Raw genomic sequence first — 15,495 nt, 5'->3', positions numbered from 1 at the left:
GCCTGAGCAGGGGGCCCGCCCTCCCTCTCTCTTCAGCCCCCTGAACTTGACTTGAGGGCCTCAGTTGACCCCGGTGACCATCCAAGCCTCTCCAAGAAATAGCTCCCCAGAAACCAGGTTTGTCAAGTTTGGGTTTCTCCACACTTCTGGGCAGGGGACACACCTGGGGGTCTTCAAGCGACTGGGAGCCCAGACCAGAGACGAAATTTTAGCGCTGGCCTAATGGGGACGTCGGAAATCAGCAGTGTCTGTTGTTGAGCGTTTACTATGTGCCAGGCACCGTGCCTTATTTCCACCGTGCCGTTTAATCCCCTCTAGAACCCGGTGAGCTGCTTATTAACCTCTCTGTGCCTCAGTCTCCCCATCCGTAGTATGGGGGAAACAGTCCTACTTGTCTCGTAGGGTTCGTGCGGGGACTACGCGCGTTTCACCGAAGCGTTACCTCTTAACGGTAATAACGCGTAGGGAACGTGTACGGTTTTGTGTGCCCAGCACCCATTTTGTTTTACTGGTAGAGGGACCCTATCTTCCTTCCCAGGGCTTCTCCGTCATCGGTTCTTAGCCTGTATGGCTGGGGCAGAATGAGTTCCCCTCCCCAGCTGCTGCCACACTCAACCCTGTCGTCTCCTGACGCCTGTGTACAAGCAACGCAGGGTGCACCTATACCCGGGAGTGACGTTCCTAGGGCCTGCTGTGCGAACATCTCACGACTGCCCTAAGAAATGCTGGTGTGTTTTCCAAAGGGCTGCAGTGACCAACTACCCCCAGTAGCCTACGGGCGTTCCTGTTCCTCCAGATCGGCACCGTGGCTCAACACTGTCAGCCTTTTTTGGTTTTGCCAATCGTTCGGTAGATCTTTCACAGATTTTGTGTGCGCCCCACCCATAGACTCAACTCCCAGACGCTACCTGGAAGGAACAATGGGAGTTGGGTGGGTAACCGCCCCGGGCCCCCTCGCCCCTGCGACAGGAGAAATGAAATGTCAGGCCGTGTGGATGCAGGTTCCCTCACTTTCCCCAGAGGGATTCAGCCTCAGTCACTCTCAGCGGTAGCGGACGGGAGCACCCCTGTGTTGGCTTCTTCCCTGCCCCGTCTCTCTTCCCCACTCAGGGAAGGAAAGGAGTCAGTATGCCCTCCGCCTCGGAAATAAACTACTTACCAATGATTAGTGTGTGTGTCAACTACTTGGAATATATTGTGATTCATTCAAGCTTTTCCTTGTCGGTAGGCCTATGAGATATTTCCAGTTTTCCTCCCTGATAAATAAGTAATGCTACGATGAACCTCCTGTAGGTAGATCTTTGTCCAGATTCCTGGAAAGCAATACAGGACCGCTCAATAATGATGAGACGTAGTCACGATCACACCCATTTTGCGGATGAGGCAGCCACGGCTCAGAGAGACGAAGGGACTGGTCCAAGCACATGGCTTGCGAGACAAGAGCAGGGATTCAAGGGCAAGACTGTCGACATCTCAATGTTGTGATGCAGTGGCCCACACCGTGTGGACCCCCTGAACAGCTAGAGCCCCTTACCCACTCCGCCTCTCAGCTGAATCCCAGCCTCGATGGAAGGATCCTTCCCGAGCTTGGGGACGTGGAAAACCGTCCCTCAAACACTTCTTCTCCAGGTAGTTTACTCAAAGTTCAACTCCTTCCATCAAACTTCCTTCTCATCCTTCTTGCTCCAGGACCAGCCCCTTGGCAAGTGAAAGAAGTTACAAAACAGCCCAAGAAATACCATTATAAATGACGACCTTGTGGTGACGGTCTTTAGGAATCTAGAATTTTATTAACCCAACTAACCCCGGGGAAGAACTTCACACCCCTACGTGGTGTGTGGACCCCCTCTGGGACACACCCGTCCCCTCACCGGTGTCCAGAGTATAATGACACCATTGCGTCCATGATGGACCCTCGGTGTCATTCTCCCCAGTGCCTGGCCGACCCTGTGCAAAGGTGTGATGGGTACTTCAGTCAGCACATACAGAGTTGCTCTGGGGGCCAAAAAAGTGGGATTATCGTGTCCAAGACTCTGCACATCTGTGTGTGCGCCCACAGGGGAAACCTTGCTCCGGCCTCCTAAAACCCAAGCATGTGCTGCCTTCCGCACACTCGCCCGGCCGCCAGGAGGAGCCCCAGAGCCCCCACACTTCCTCCCTTCCGGTCCGAGGACAGGGACTCACCCGCCACCACCCGGCATCCACAGCTCACCATCCGTGTCCATTATCATTCATCTTTCCCCAAATTCAAGAAAAATAAACGAGAAGGCAAAGTGCCATTAGCTTAATGGCCTTTAACACCCAGCCATCTGCCATGATGTAATTAAATAAAAAAATCAAAAGGAGCATATGGGGCCCATTAAAAATAAATATTAAAATTTCGTTTCCCCGGGTAATGACTCCAGTGCCTCCTGTTCCACGGGCAAACTTTATGGCCACCTTCACTTGTTGCAGAGAAATCAGGCTGCGCCACAGTGAAGAGAAACCACCAGGGAGGAACCACAGGAGGGGGTCAGACCGAGGGTCGGACATTTCTGGTTTGAACCTGCCCCAGCGACACGGCGGCTGGGATCTTCGGCAAGTGGCTTCTCCGAGACTCAGTTTCCTCATCTGCAAAATACGACCGATCTCCCCCCGCTGGCTAGAAAGGTCTGAGGGTTATATGAGCTAACGTGTGTAAAATACACAGCACCATAATAATAGCACGTGCTAGTATGTACTAAGCACCTACTGTGTGTCAGGCACTGTTCGAGACACAATTTGTTTCATCCTGATAACCTAAAAGAAAGGTCTCCTTTGTTAGCCCCCGATTACAGATGAGAAAACGGAGGTTTAGGAAGGTTAAGGCACCTGTGGTGAGGTCACACAGCCAGAGAGCGGCGGAACAAAGTTCACACCCGGGCAGTCCGGCTCCAGAGCCTGCATTCTGTGGAGACCCATAACGATTGCTCAACAGATGGTGATACTCTACCCCCCCAACTCTGGCCAGCTCAACAAACCATCCGCCACCCCTTCTCACGACAATCCATTTGCCCAGACTTCGTCTCAGAAAAGGATGAAGGTTCAGTGACTTCGCTGTGGTGCATCTTGACCACCCAAGGTCGGTGTGAGGGACACATTTGGGGGGGCCCGTCTAGTGAGTGGCCTCTACCCCCTGCTCATGGAGGCAGCCCCAGGGGCCATGTTTGTACCGCACAACGTGCCCACGGGCACTGCTGGTGACCACAGGGGAACTCAGATATAAAACTGATCCATCAATACATCCTCCCCCCGCCCCGGAACATGGAGTTGGGATTTGAAACATGAACTATCTCTGCCCGTCACTTAGACTAGAAGCCGTCATCACATGGCCAAAGAAAGAGCCAAGAGAGGAAAACAGATGAGCACAGAGACCGAGGCAGAGGAGCTGAGAAAGTCTGGAGTTCCTGACCCACGGAGGGCCAAGGGCCGGCCTCCCAGGGTCAAGCGTCTCTGAATGAGACTGAGATGTCACTGAATGACAAAACCTGAGTACTTTTCTTACTATGGTGCTGGGTATACAGCAGGGACTCAATAAGAGCTGAAGGTAGTCTTCAAAGGGCAACCATACAAAACTAAACATACTCCTACCATCTTACCCTACGATCCAACAATCATGCTCTTGGAATCTACCCAAAGGAGTGGAACCCTTAGGTCCACACAAAAACCTGCACACAGCGGCTTACAGCAGCTTTGCTCATCAATTGCCCAAACACGGAATCAACCAAGATGTCCTCCCGGGGGTAAGTGGAGAAATAAACTGTAGTACACGTGGACAACAGAGTATTATTCGGTGCTACAAATCGAGCTACCAAGCCATGAAAAAACACGGAGGAACCTTACGCGCAGACCACTCAAGTGAAAGATGCCAGCCTGAAGAGGCTATATTCTGCAGGATTCCAGCTACAGGACATTCTGGAAAAGGCAAGACTACAGAGACAGTAAAAAGATGACTGGCTGCCAAGGGTTGGGGTGGGGGAAGGATGGAGAGGGGGAGCGCAGGATTTTCAGGGCAGGGGAGTATCCTGCATGATACCGTAATGGTGGAGACACGTCACTGTGAATGTGCCCAGACTCAAAGCATGTCCACCACCAGGAGGGAACCCACGTGTCAACGATGGACTTCGGGTGATAATGACGGGTCGGCGTAGGTCCACCAACGCCCCCGCTCTGGCGCGGACGCTGACGGCGGGGGTGGCTGTGCGGGGGCGGGGAGGGGGGTTTATGGGAAATCCCTCGACTTTCCGCTCCATTTTGCTGTGAACCTAAAACTGCTTTAAAAAGTCTACTAAAAAGGGGGGTGGCGGTCATACACCTGAAAAGGCGGGACCGAGAAGAGCAGATGTCAACGAGCCCTTAAAACTCGGGGCTGGGGGAACGAGCTGAGCTGCAGGAAGGGACGGAGTTGGGGAGGAGGGGTAAGAGGGGAAATGACAGCTCTTCTCGTCCAATCGCCTGATGAAAGGAGCCTGATCCCCTGGCCGCCCCATCAGACAGACAGCTGGCAGGCCCTCTCGGAGCCCAGATCACTTTCCTCCCCAAGAGGGACTTCTAAAGAAAGGCCCTAAATTCCTATCATCAAGCCATCTGGAGTCATCCCTCTCCTTCAGGAGATGCTCGGTGGCAGGTCAATTAGTGCACATTTGCATAGAGTTCCTTAATAGGTTGCTAATTGTCTGGGGGGGGGGGGGGATAATGGATGGCTCTGGTGGTTCTGGGCAGAATGTTTACCCGCAGGGGCAGACCTACAGGGGGTATCAGAGAATAGGGAGAAAGGAGGGGAGGGCAGGGGAGGGAAGGGAAGGCATGGAGGGAACAGAGTGAACCCTTACTGACTCGCATGCAGTGAAGGAGAAGTGTTATTTTGTGAACCCTTGGGTTCAGGTGTGTGTGTGCATACTGGATCCTAGCGGAAAGTGCCTTTCTCGCTGTAGGTTCGTTGGAATTACTGGAAAGCCCCAGTGATGGAGAAAAGCATGGGGGGGGCAACTGTGGATACGGTGGGTGCAGAAGGACCCACTGGGAAGGCGGCATTGGAGCACGGAACTGAAAAAACCAGAAAGGGGGCAGCCACGGGAAGATCTGGGGCAAGACGGTCACAGGCAGAGAGGACACGGTGCAAGGCAGGAGGTCGTACAGGGGCCAGCACATCCCAGAAGGGGGAGGGAGGCAGGGGCTAGGGAGTGTGTGGACCCCACCCCACAGGGGCCTTTCTGAATTACACTGTGACCCACGCCTGTTTCACCCGCTGGACCAGCGAGGAGGTGGAGGAGGAGGCCTCTAAGGACCCTCCTGTCCCAGGGGGCTACGGCCAATGACTCAGTGAGTGGCTCTCCAAGGATGAGCCACAGTCAAGGAGTGTTTGTTGACTAGCAGAGCTGAGAGCAGGCCGAGGTCCTGGCCCTTAGCGGGGATCGGTGGTGGCTCTAGAATTTCCTTCTAGGTGGGGCTCAGGGGAAAACTCTGACCAGAAGGGCAGGCTCAGGGCTTGACCTGACACCATACAGGATGGCAATCACTTGGATGAGGTGAGAACATTCGTCACTATCAGAGGTTGGCAAACTCTGACCTTGGCCAAACTGGCTCCTGGCCTGTTTTTGTCAGCCCTAGAGTGAAGAATGGCTTTTATATTTTAAAGGGTCACGAAAAGGAAGAAAGACAAGCAGCAGCAGCCAGCATGCGACCCCCAAAGTCTATAATATTTACGGTCTAGCTCTTTACAGAAAGGTCTGTCAACCTTGATCTTTATCGGCAACGGAGGCTGACGGTGGAGATCACAGGGGAGAATGGCTCAGGCCCGTCCCCAAAGCTCGAAGAGGAGGTGACAAGGGGTTGGAAGGAAGTCTGGAGATCCTCGGCCTAGCAAACAGTCTCCTTTTCCAGAAGGGGAAACTGAGGCCCAAAGAAATTCAAATGAAATGACCCCCATCCGTGTGCAATGCCTCCCGTGGCCCTGAACCCAAGTGAAGGTTCTAGAAGTTGCAGCTCGTACTATTACTACTATTGTTATTATGTTCCCATAGTAGAGGTCAAAGGATCCTCAGAAGCCAGTTACTGTTAGTCTGACAGTTTACAGATGAGGAACCAGAGGCTCAGAGAGGTTGAAGGGTGGCCCCGGGGTCACACAGCCAGGCGAGGGCCACACCGGTTCCCAGCCCACACCTGCTGGCCTGTAGCTCTCTTCCCCATGCACACACCTCTCTCCCTACTGCCCCCTCCCCACCCCCATCCCCACCACGAGCCAATCGACACTTGCTGGCTCCACACTGGCCAAGGCAGAATTAAACTCTAATTTAGGAACCTTGACGGCTTCCGTTAGCAACTCTTCCCGAGAAGAATTTTTCACCAGGGTTTCCCCTGCAAGAACCCTGGCTCTCACCCCCAAATCCTCCAGCCCAGTCTTTCTTCCCAAGCCAATGTGTGTGTATGTGTGTGTGTGTGTGTGTGTGTGCACGCACATGTCAGTGTGTGCATGCCTGTGGCTGTGCAGGTGCATACGTGTGTGTGTGTGTGTGTCTGTATAGGTGTGTATATACATGTGTGCAGGTGTGTGTATGTTTGTAAGTCTGTGTCTCTGTATGTATGTGTGTGTGTATGTGCATGCAGGCGTGTATGTAGATGTGTCTGTGTGTCTGTGTGTCCGTGGGGGGGGGGGTGGTCTCTGAGCCCCCAGCCCCAAGCTCTCTTCCCTCGCAGAGCACCTACCCCCTAGTCCTCAGAGCAGAATTAAAATGGGGGCTCACAGTCCATCAGAGCTGGAGGGAAGACCCTTCACAATCCCCAGGCCACTTTCCTCATTGACAGATAGGGAAACTGAGGCCCAAAGGGGGCGGTGGAGTCAACCAGTGACTCTTCCCAGACCCAGGCCTCCTGAACCCCGGCCATGAGCCTCGACGCCCTCCCTGGGAAAGAAGGAAAATGGACAAATTACTACTTACTGTGTGCACCTACTGTGTGCCGGGCCCTCCCAACGACCCCGTGTCACTGAGCCTCCCCTGTGGCTATCTGGCAGGCTGGCTTTCTTCTCACTTTACAGATGAGCCATCAAGGTGGGGGAGGGGGTCAGTCAACCGGCCAGAAAGCAGAGGGGTGAGTGGCACAGTAAGACTCGACCCCGGGCCTGTCCAACTCCAGAACCTTAGTCATATCATCCACATGTCAGTGCCTCTGACTACAGGACCATCCTCTGACCTCTGCAGGCTGGAGTGTCCAGAAGGCTTTTCTCTGCAGAGTCTGCTCAGCAAGCTGGTGCCCCCTCAGCTGGGAATGAGGGCAATGAGCCCCTTCTAGAAGCCACAGGGGTCCTCAGACCCCGGTGGTATCTTCACCATGTCCTTCAGTGACCCAAGGACACTGCTGGCATCCAACAGAGAGACGTCCCCTCCCACGAGGGTAACTGCTGCCAGAAACTGATGAGTACTTCAGCCCCCTGGTTCACCCTCTGGATACCATCCAGAGGCGGCATGGGAGCACACACATCACCAGAGACGCACGCGTGCGTGAACACGTACGTCCCCACGCCCGTCACCCGCCCTCACGGCACACGCACATATGCACACACCCCTATTTCTCCATCCCCATTCACGGCACATGGCAGGGAGGCTTCAACCCAACTCACGGACGAGAGACAGCAGACACTAGAGATCTGCCCAAACACGTTTCGGGTTGCAGCTAAAGCCGGAAACCAAAGCTTCTCATCCTGACCAAACCTGGTTTCTTATCCCCTGGGATTGCCAAAAGAACAGAGGAGTGGACTAGAACACCACCCCTGGACCCCTCGGCCTCCAGATTTACAGAGTGTAGTCTCTGGTTCCGGAGCCCAATTCTAAGATTTTACCCCAGTGCTCTGTTGTAAGATTGACTGTAACGTTCCCTGCCAGGATCCCCCGCGCCCCCTGCACCTGACATCCTGTGCTGGGATACCAGGGTCGGCTTCAACGTTGGTAGGTTCTCAGATTCTGAAATTCCCTTCTGAGGCCCAAAGACCCCAATCTCCTCCTCCCATGCCAAGGTTGAAATTCTCCCCGGGAGACAGCCATGCCTCGCTGCCTTCCAGTGACCAGGATGAAAGATGTGCACATGAATTATACATTTCCAGGCATCTCTAAATTGCTCGGCGATTACAGAACACCAAAGGTCAGCTTGCCTGGGGCAAGAATGTTCCCTTCGGCAGAGAAAAACAGCTGGATGGAAACTCACCAATGTACATAAAGACATTACCTCTTGCAGAGTAGGTGTAGGAGTGACTGTGTGTGTCTGTGTGTGTGTGTGTGTGTGTGTGTGTGTGTGTGTGTGTCATTTTGCCTGTCTTCTCTTTCTCCACTACTGGCCGTGGTTTAAAGAAACAGACGGAGGGTGCAGGAGTTTTGAGGTCACCGAGACTTGACTTGGTATCTTGGCTTTATCACGAGCTCTGAGAAGGGGAGGAAGCCACTTATGTCTCTTAAGCTGTGGGCTCCTCATCCATAAACTGGGATGAGAATGGTGGATCCCCGCGGCATGGACCGTTTGAAGGATTCTTCCAAGTAACGCATGTAAAATGCTTAGGCCAGGGCCAGGCACACCGCTGGATCTCAACAGGATCGCAACTCCTGTTAACTTCGCGTTTGAATCAACATAGGCAGCCAAGGCTCGCCGGAGGGTGCATGGGTTCTGGAACATACTGGAGTCCCTGAAACCCTCCTTGTCAGTTCACAACTCAAGACCACGGCAGGGCAGGCCCCTCTCTGAACCTCCGTCTTCCCAATCTATAAAATGCACAACTATGCCACTTCTCAGGGTCCCCCATGGGCATCTGGCACCAGAAGACGAGCCTCACTATTGTTATTATTCTTCCAGCTAGTTAGCATACAGTGTTAACATTAGTTTCAGGTGTGTGATACAGTGATTCGACAATTCCATACATCCCGCAGCCAGCGCTCTTCAGGCCAAGTGCACACCTTCACCCCCGTCCCCTATCATTACCCTCAGCTGCCAGAGAACTGGCAGGCAAGGAGCAGGGCGAGGTGCACCTGGGGCGCAGAAGTTAGAACCGGAGGCGGCTCCTGCTGTCAACTTATTCGTGATTCTTCTAAAGGAGAGACCTCACCAGTCTCAACATTAATAGGCTGTTGCTGTCATGATGTCTTTAAATTTAGACAAACACCCCCCCCAAACACGCATCCACCCACGCACCCCCAGGAATAAATCTTCCCTGGGGAGGAGGGAGGAAGGTCTGTCTCCTTACATCCTGGGAGGGAGAAGGAGGCAGGGGAGCTGGCTGTGTGCTCAAGGCTGCAGCAGCCAGGCGGCCGGCGGGGCAGGGAAGCTCCTCTCCTCCCTGCCCAGAGCGCTGGACAGCACGTCAGGGCACTCAGGCGCTCAGCCCTGGGGGCTCAGGGGCAAGGCTAGCACACTCAGCGAATGAAGCTGATGACCACTGAAGCCCGTGGGTTCGAATCTGGACACCGGAAGACAGGCGTGGTGTCCTGGATGAAATGGGCAGCCTGTCTGAGCTGGGGTTTCCTTGCCTGTAAATGACGTGGTCACAGGGCCCTTTCCCTGGGTGTGCTACCTGTGGGGTCCCGTGGGGGACCCCGCACTTGGAATTCGTAACAATTACCGAACAGGGAAGCATTTGCACTTTGCATGAGGCCCTGCAAATGACAGGGCTGCTCCCGGGGGGCTGTGAAGGTTGGAGGGAGCTCGAGTCTGAAACTCCTAGCCTGGTGCAGGCACGAGGCAAAGATTCATGTCTGTCTCTCGTTCCCTTTCCTATTCCTGCTCCAACCTGTCAAGCTCGTTCTATGACTGTGTGTCCCAAGGCAAGTGGTTTACCCTCTCTGTGCCTTCAGTTTCTCCCTCGGAAAGCACAAAAACAAAGACTGCCCAAAATGTCTTCTGGCTCCTCCTTACTGATGACCGCCCCCCCACCCCCGTTCAAACTACAATTCACTCACTCATTCCCTCAACAAGCACTCGCTGCATGCCAGCCACCTGCCAAGCCAAGATGTGCCCCGCAGGCCTGACCCGAACCCGGGGATCCCTCTAAGGTGAGAGTCTATCCTGCAGAAAGTTCACAGATGCATCATCTCCGGGGGGAAAACTTCTCCTTCATCACCTCAAACCACCTCTGCTCTGATCCACGGGAGCCCGATAGTCTCCCCCAGACCCCTGTGGCGGGGGGGAGGGTGGTTTTATTTCTCCATTCGGCAAACATTTATTGCGTATCTATTGCGTGCCAGGTGCTGTGGACCCACCCCTGAAGAAGAGGCGGCCTCTGCCGTCAGGAAGAGGACAGATGACCATATTTTTTAGCTTTTAAAGTCTTGGGGGGTTGGGGGGAGGGGGGAAACAGGCGAGGCACAGAGGGATTTTGAGGGGTGACGGATGCCTGTATATCTCCGTTCTGCAGGTGGTTCCACGGCCGAGTGCACTTGTTGAAACGTATTCACCGGGTGAATTTTACTGTAGGTAAATTATACTCAAAAACTTGCTTTTTTCCTGCTATGCCGGCCGAGCGACGAAGGAAGGGATGCTTCCAAGAAAACCAACACCTGCTCTCTTCTCATCCCCGGCTCCTGGGTGCTCACCTGGAGGGAGGGGGTGGCTCAGGCGGGGCAGGGACAGCTCCCATGAGCACCTGGGTCCCCACGTGACCCTCCTCTCCTGGCCTGCTGGGCTCCAAGAGAAGGAACAGTCAGGGTTATTTTTGCTCTGAGAAGGAGCAGCCATAGGGTACTTTCTCCCCAGACCGCCGCCACCCCCTGCTGGGTTTACATAAAAACACATTTGCCCAGGGCTTTGTTTCTGCATTTGCCTCCTCGGACGGATCCTATGAAACGTGGGGAGGTCTGATTATCTGGCTGGAAGCCGCTGATGGGTGAGGGCAGGCTGAAGGAGGGTGGTTCAGGCACGTGCTTCCTCCGGGTCCCACGGAGCCCTGGGGTCTCTGCGCAGGGGTGACAGGAGTGCTCACCGCGCTCACTGTTGCCCGCACCTGAGCTTCTCAACCTTGGCGTTACTGACATCCGGGGCTGGGATGATTCGCCGTTGAGGGGGGCTACCCCGTGCACTGCAGGATATTTACAAGCACCCTGGCAGACTTCCGCCTACGAGCACCCCCTCCATCAGTCATGACAATCAAAACGGTCTCCTGGGGGCGCCCGGGTGGCTCAGTCGGTCAAGCGTCCAACTTCAGCTCCGGCCATGAACTCACAGTTCGTGGGTTTCAGCCCCGCGTCGGGCTCTCTGCTGTCGGTGCGGAGCCTGCTTCGGATCCTCTGTGCCCCCTCTCTCTCTCTGCCCTTCCCCACTCGCTCGCTCTCTCTCTCGCAAAAATAAAAATAAACCTAAAAAATGTCTCCACTGTCAAATGTCTCCACGCAACGATTCACACACGCAAGCCCAGCTCAGTATCCCTCTACCTTCCAAGAGCCACCTGAAGACAGAATTGACTCTTTCTCACCTCTGTATCCCTGACTCTTTCCCCAGTGCCCGATGCATTGGTATTTTATCATGTTTGTTTATTTTGGAGAGAGAGACAGAGTGCCAGTGGGGGAGGGGCAGAGAGAGAGGGAGACACAGAACCCGAAGCAGGCTCTCGGGTCAGCACAGAGCCCGATGCGGGGCTGAAACCCACGAGCTGGGAGATCGCGACCTGAGCCGAAGCCAGACGCTTAACTGACTGAACCCCCCAGGCGCCCCTCGACACAGTCGCGTTTTAGAGGCTCAAAGCCATCAGCGGGATGGGCTGACCGTGGCAGAAAGAGTGATGTTGATAGTCCCCAGCTGCCTTGGTTTGGAGGACGCTGTCCGGTAATCAGATTCCAGCCACCGCGTGTGGATTTGAACCTTGTGCCAGGCTGTTCCCACATCACCGCACCCAGCCCCAGGACGGAGGTCTGTGACGGTCTCCATTTTACAGGTATGGAAACTGAGGCACTCAGCTAGCGACTGGTAGAGCCAGGGTTTGAGCCTAGACATGTCTGACACCAGAGCCCAACGTCTTAATTATCCAACTCCACTTAAGGCAGCTGCAGCCTTCATTGTTTTTTTTAAGGACAAGACGGGGAATAAATAGTGACAAAGATTCTCTGCTTAGCGAAGCTCTACTCAGCCTTCCCTGAACTTGTCTTCAAGTGGGCATCTCTGCATTGTCCAATTTTAGCAAGAATCCGGTCAAGTGAGTTGAGCAGAATCCCCAGCCCCCATACCTGATCACCTTCAATGCCGGGCCACCCCCCCCCCCGCCCCCATCCCCCAGGTAACGTCTGATCACCTGACCCGCCTTCAGCACGAATCCTGTTGGGTCAGGTTAGCCAGAATCCTGCCTTGTTCCCGATGTTTCCTAGTCTTCTATCCACTGACCACCCCCCGACCCTGGGCTCAGCTGTACGTGCCCGCTCACCCTGCCATGTTCGGGGTGGGGCTGCGCCATCCCACGGTCTCTCTCCCCCTTGTTGCCACGGTCTTGAATCAAATCTGCTTTTATCCCTCCAACTCAGCTCAGTGGTCAAAACGCAGAGACCCTCCCAAGATGAGTACGGTCAGGAGCGTGGACTTGGGTGTAAGACAGACCAGCATCCGAACGCCGCTTGGCCACTTACCAGCTCTGTGAGCTGGGGCGAGAGACCAAGCCTTGATTTTTAGTCATCTATAAAATGGGGACAATGACAATAATGCAGCCCAGGGTTTCTGTAATGATTAAATGAGACAATGCTGTAAAGGGCCTTTCTGGAAAGGTCTGGAAAACAGCCTGTGCACAATAAATATTGGTGGGATGGGTGTGCAAATAGGCTCAGGGGAGAATGGCCCCAGCTAAGGTGGAAACCAGAGATAGAGGGGAGTTTGCATCAGATCAACCAACAGGGCGTGTTCAAATCCCAGACAGTCCCCACCACACACACACACACACACACACACACACACACACACACACACACACACAGTGAGCCAGCAGCCAGCTACTCCTCAATGGCCTCCTGCCCATTTGACCGCATCAAATGAAGGTCCGCTGTGTGTGCTGACCAATGACAGGCTGCCGCGTTGGGTAAGAGGCCCCTCGGGCCCCTCTGAATAGGCGTCAGAAGCCAGCTGACCCCCTGGAAACTACATCGCCTAATTCAGCATTCCCTGGCCCCTTCCAAACAGACACACCGAACACAGGCGACTCTGACCTGGTCTCAGCTGAAACCACTCTTCTGGGAACCACGGAGAGGCCCCACCGTCCCTCCCAAGCCTGACCAAGGGCCAGGACAAAGGGGGCGGGGGGTCCAGGCCATCCGTCATAGAAGGTTCCGCTTCTCCTCGTTAATTCAAGAGCATCCACGGCTCCTGCTGAGCAGCTGAAGAGCTCTCTGGAACCTCTTTTCAACTGAAAACAGTAATTTGCAAGAGCTCACAATGCAAGCAGCAGACGGGATGCACAGTTGAACCACAGCCACAGCGGCCTTTCTCATAGCCCGCAGCCTGTGGCGGGGCTCTGAGGCTGGGCAGCTGCCACGGGCCACCGGGAGGGTCCGCGGACAGGAGGAGGGCACATGCTGACAGCTCCCTGGAACCAGCTGGGGTTTTTAATGCGAAGGGGCGGCAAGCCTATCACGTCTGGAATATTTTCCAAATAAGAAATAACCAAACTAGGGGGCTTAATACAACAGAAACGTATCTTCTCATAGACCTGGGGGCCAGAAGTCCACAATCAAGCTGTCGGAAGGGCTGGTTCCTTCCGGAGGTTCTGAGGGAGCATCCGTTCCGTGCCTGTCTCCTAACTTCCGGTGGGTTCTGGCAATCTCTGGCGTTCGTGGGCTCACAGACGCATCAATCGAATGTCTCTGTCTCCACCTTCACGTGTGTTCCCTCTGGGTGTCTGTCTCTGTTTTCTCTTCTCATAAGGGCACCGGTCACTGGGTTGGGACCCACCCGATTCCGGTAGGACTGCACCTCAACTCATGACACCTATTTCCACAAAAGGCTCGATTCTGAGGTTCCTGGTGGATGTGAATTTGTGGGGGGGGGGGGCGGGTATCGCTTCTGCCACTTGCTGCTAGACAAGTGACTTAGCCTCTCTGGTCCTATTTCCTCGTCTTTAAATAGGAATAATTTTAAGACTGTTGGGATGACTAGGTGCCATAATGCACTATAGCAAGTGGTCACGGGCAAAGGCCGCAGCCAGATGACCTCTGCCACCAACTTGCTGTGTGGCGTCGGGCAGGGTGACTAACCTCTCTGGTCATCCGTTCCCCTATCTGTAAAATGAGGAGATTAACAGAGATCATGGTCCTCCTCCGCCTCCCACTGTCCCAAACTCTTAAAGGTGCCTGAAGGCACCACAGGAGTCCATGGGACGTCTTAGGATTTTTAAAACCCTAGAAATTACACACTAATCCTCAACAGTGGTACAACTCTGTGTTTGGGGGCTGGAACTGGATTAACTCACTGCTATAGACCATCCCTCCTCGAGACAAGCAGAATTTCTCGAGAGTTATTAGTGTCTCTGACAGATTTGTTGGGGTTTTTTTTTTAATTTAGTGGGAAAAAATCTTAAAATCACAGAGTGTTTAAGGAACAAAAATCCTGGGGTGCCTGGTTGAGCGTCCAGCTCTTGATCTTGGCTTAGGTCATGATCTCACGGTTCATGAGATCAAGCCCCGTGTAAGGCTCCACGCTGACAGCACAGAGCCTGCTTGGGATTCTCCCTCTCTCTCTCGCTCTCTCTCTCGCTCTCTCTCTCGCTCTCTCTGCCCCTCCCGTCCATATGCTCCTCTCGGTCACTCTCAAAATAAATAAGTAAACTTAAAAAAAAAAAAAAAGAAAAAGAAAAATCTTTCCAGTCACAAAAGGGAAAATATACAAAGACCATTCTCAGGGCTGGAGAGGTTTGGGCTCCACAGGGTTGGTGCAGATCAGCTCATTTAAATTTTTTTTTTAATGTTTATTTATTTTTGAGACAGAGAGAGACAGAGCATGAACGGGGGAGGGGCAGAGAGAGAGGGAGATACAGAATCGGAAGCAGGCTCCAGGCTCTGAGCCATCAGCCCAGAGCCTGACGCGGGGCTCGAACTCACAATCCGTGAGATCGTGACCTGAGCTGAAGTCAGATGCTTAACCGACTGAGCCACCCAGGCGCCCCAGATCAGCTCATTTAAATGACAACAACACCTTTCAGTTATGGACTGCTCACTCAACGCCAGACATTATTTTCACCACCGTCCACCTCGCCTCTCATTTACCCACAAAACAACCCTAGGAGGTAGGTGTTAGTACCTTCGTTTCACGGTTGAGGAAACGAAGGCCCAGAGAGGGGCGGTGAGTTGCCCAAGGGCACACAGCTGGTTAGGGGCTAGCTGGAGATCTGAATTCAGGTCTGAAACCCTCAAACAAGCTGTTCGATTGTTAAACTGTGAAATCTCACTTCGCTGTAAGCTCTAGAACAGAGGCCGGCGACGTGAGCCGTATGCATCACCTAAGATGTTCAAGCAGCCACATGACAAAGGGAAA

At 53.9% G+C, this 15,495-nt stretch overlaps 1 protein-coding gene across 3 annotated transcripts in view; it reads right to left on the bottom strand.

The window, feature by feature from the left end:
- WSCD2 (WSC domain containing 2) overlaps positions 1-15,495 on the bottom strand; it is a 115,837-nt gene that overhangs the window by 59,414 nt on the left and 40,928 nt on the right. Inside the window, exon 1 of one of the 3 annotated variants that reach the window (XM_043557801.1) lies at positions 1,160-1,303. The exons of the other annotated variants lie outside the window; for them this stretch is intronic. The gene's annotated coding sequence lies outside the window, so the exon portion shown is untranslated. Of the gene's footprint in view, positions 1-1,159; positions 1,304-15,495 lie in introns of those variants that run through there. 3 annotated transcript variants of the gene reach the window in all.

This window comes from Prionailurus bengalensis, chromosome D3, assembly GCF_016509475.1.
Source record: "Prionailurus bengalensis isolate Pbe53 chromosome D3, Fcat_Pben_1.1_paternal_pri, whole genome shotgun sequence".
NCBI lineage: Eukaryota > Metazoa > Chordata > Mammalia > Carnivora > Felidae > Prionailurus > Prionailurus bengalensis.
This window is presented reverse-complemented; position numbering and strand designations above follow the sequence as displayed.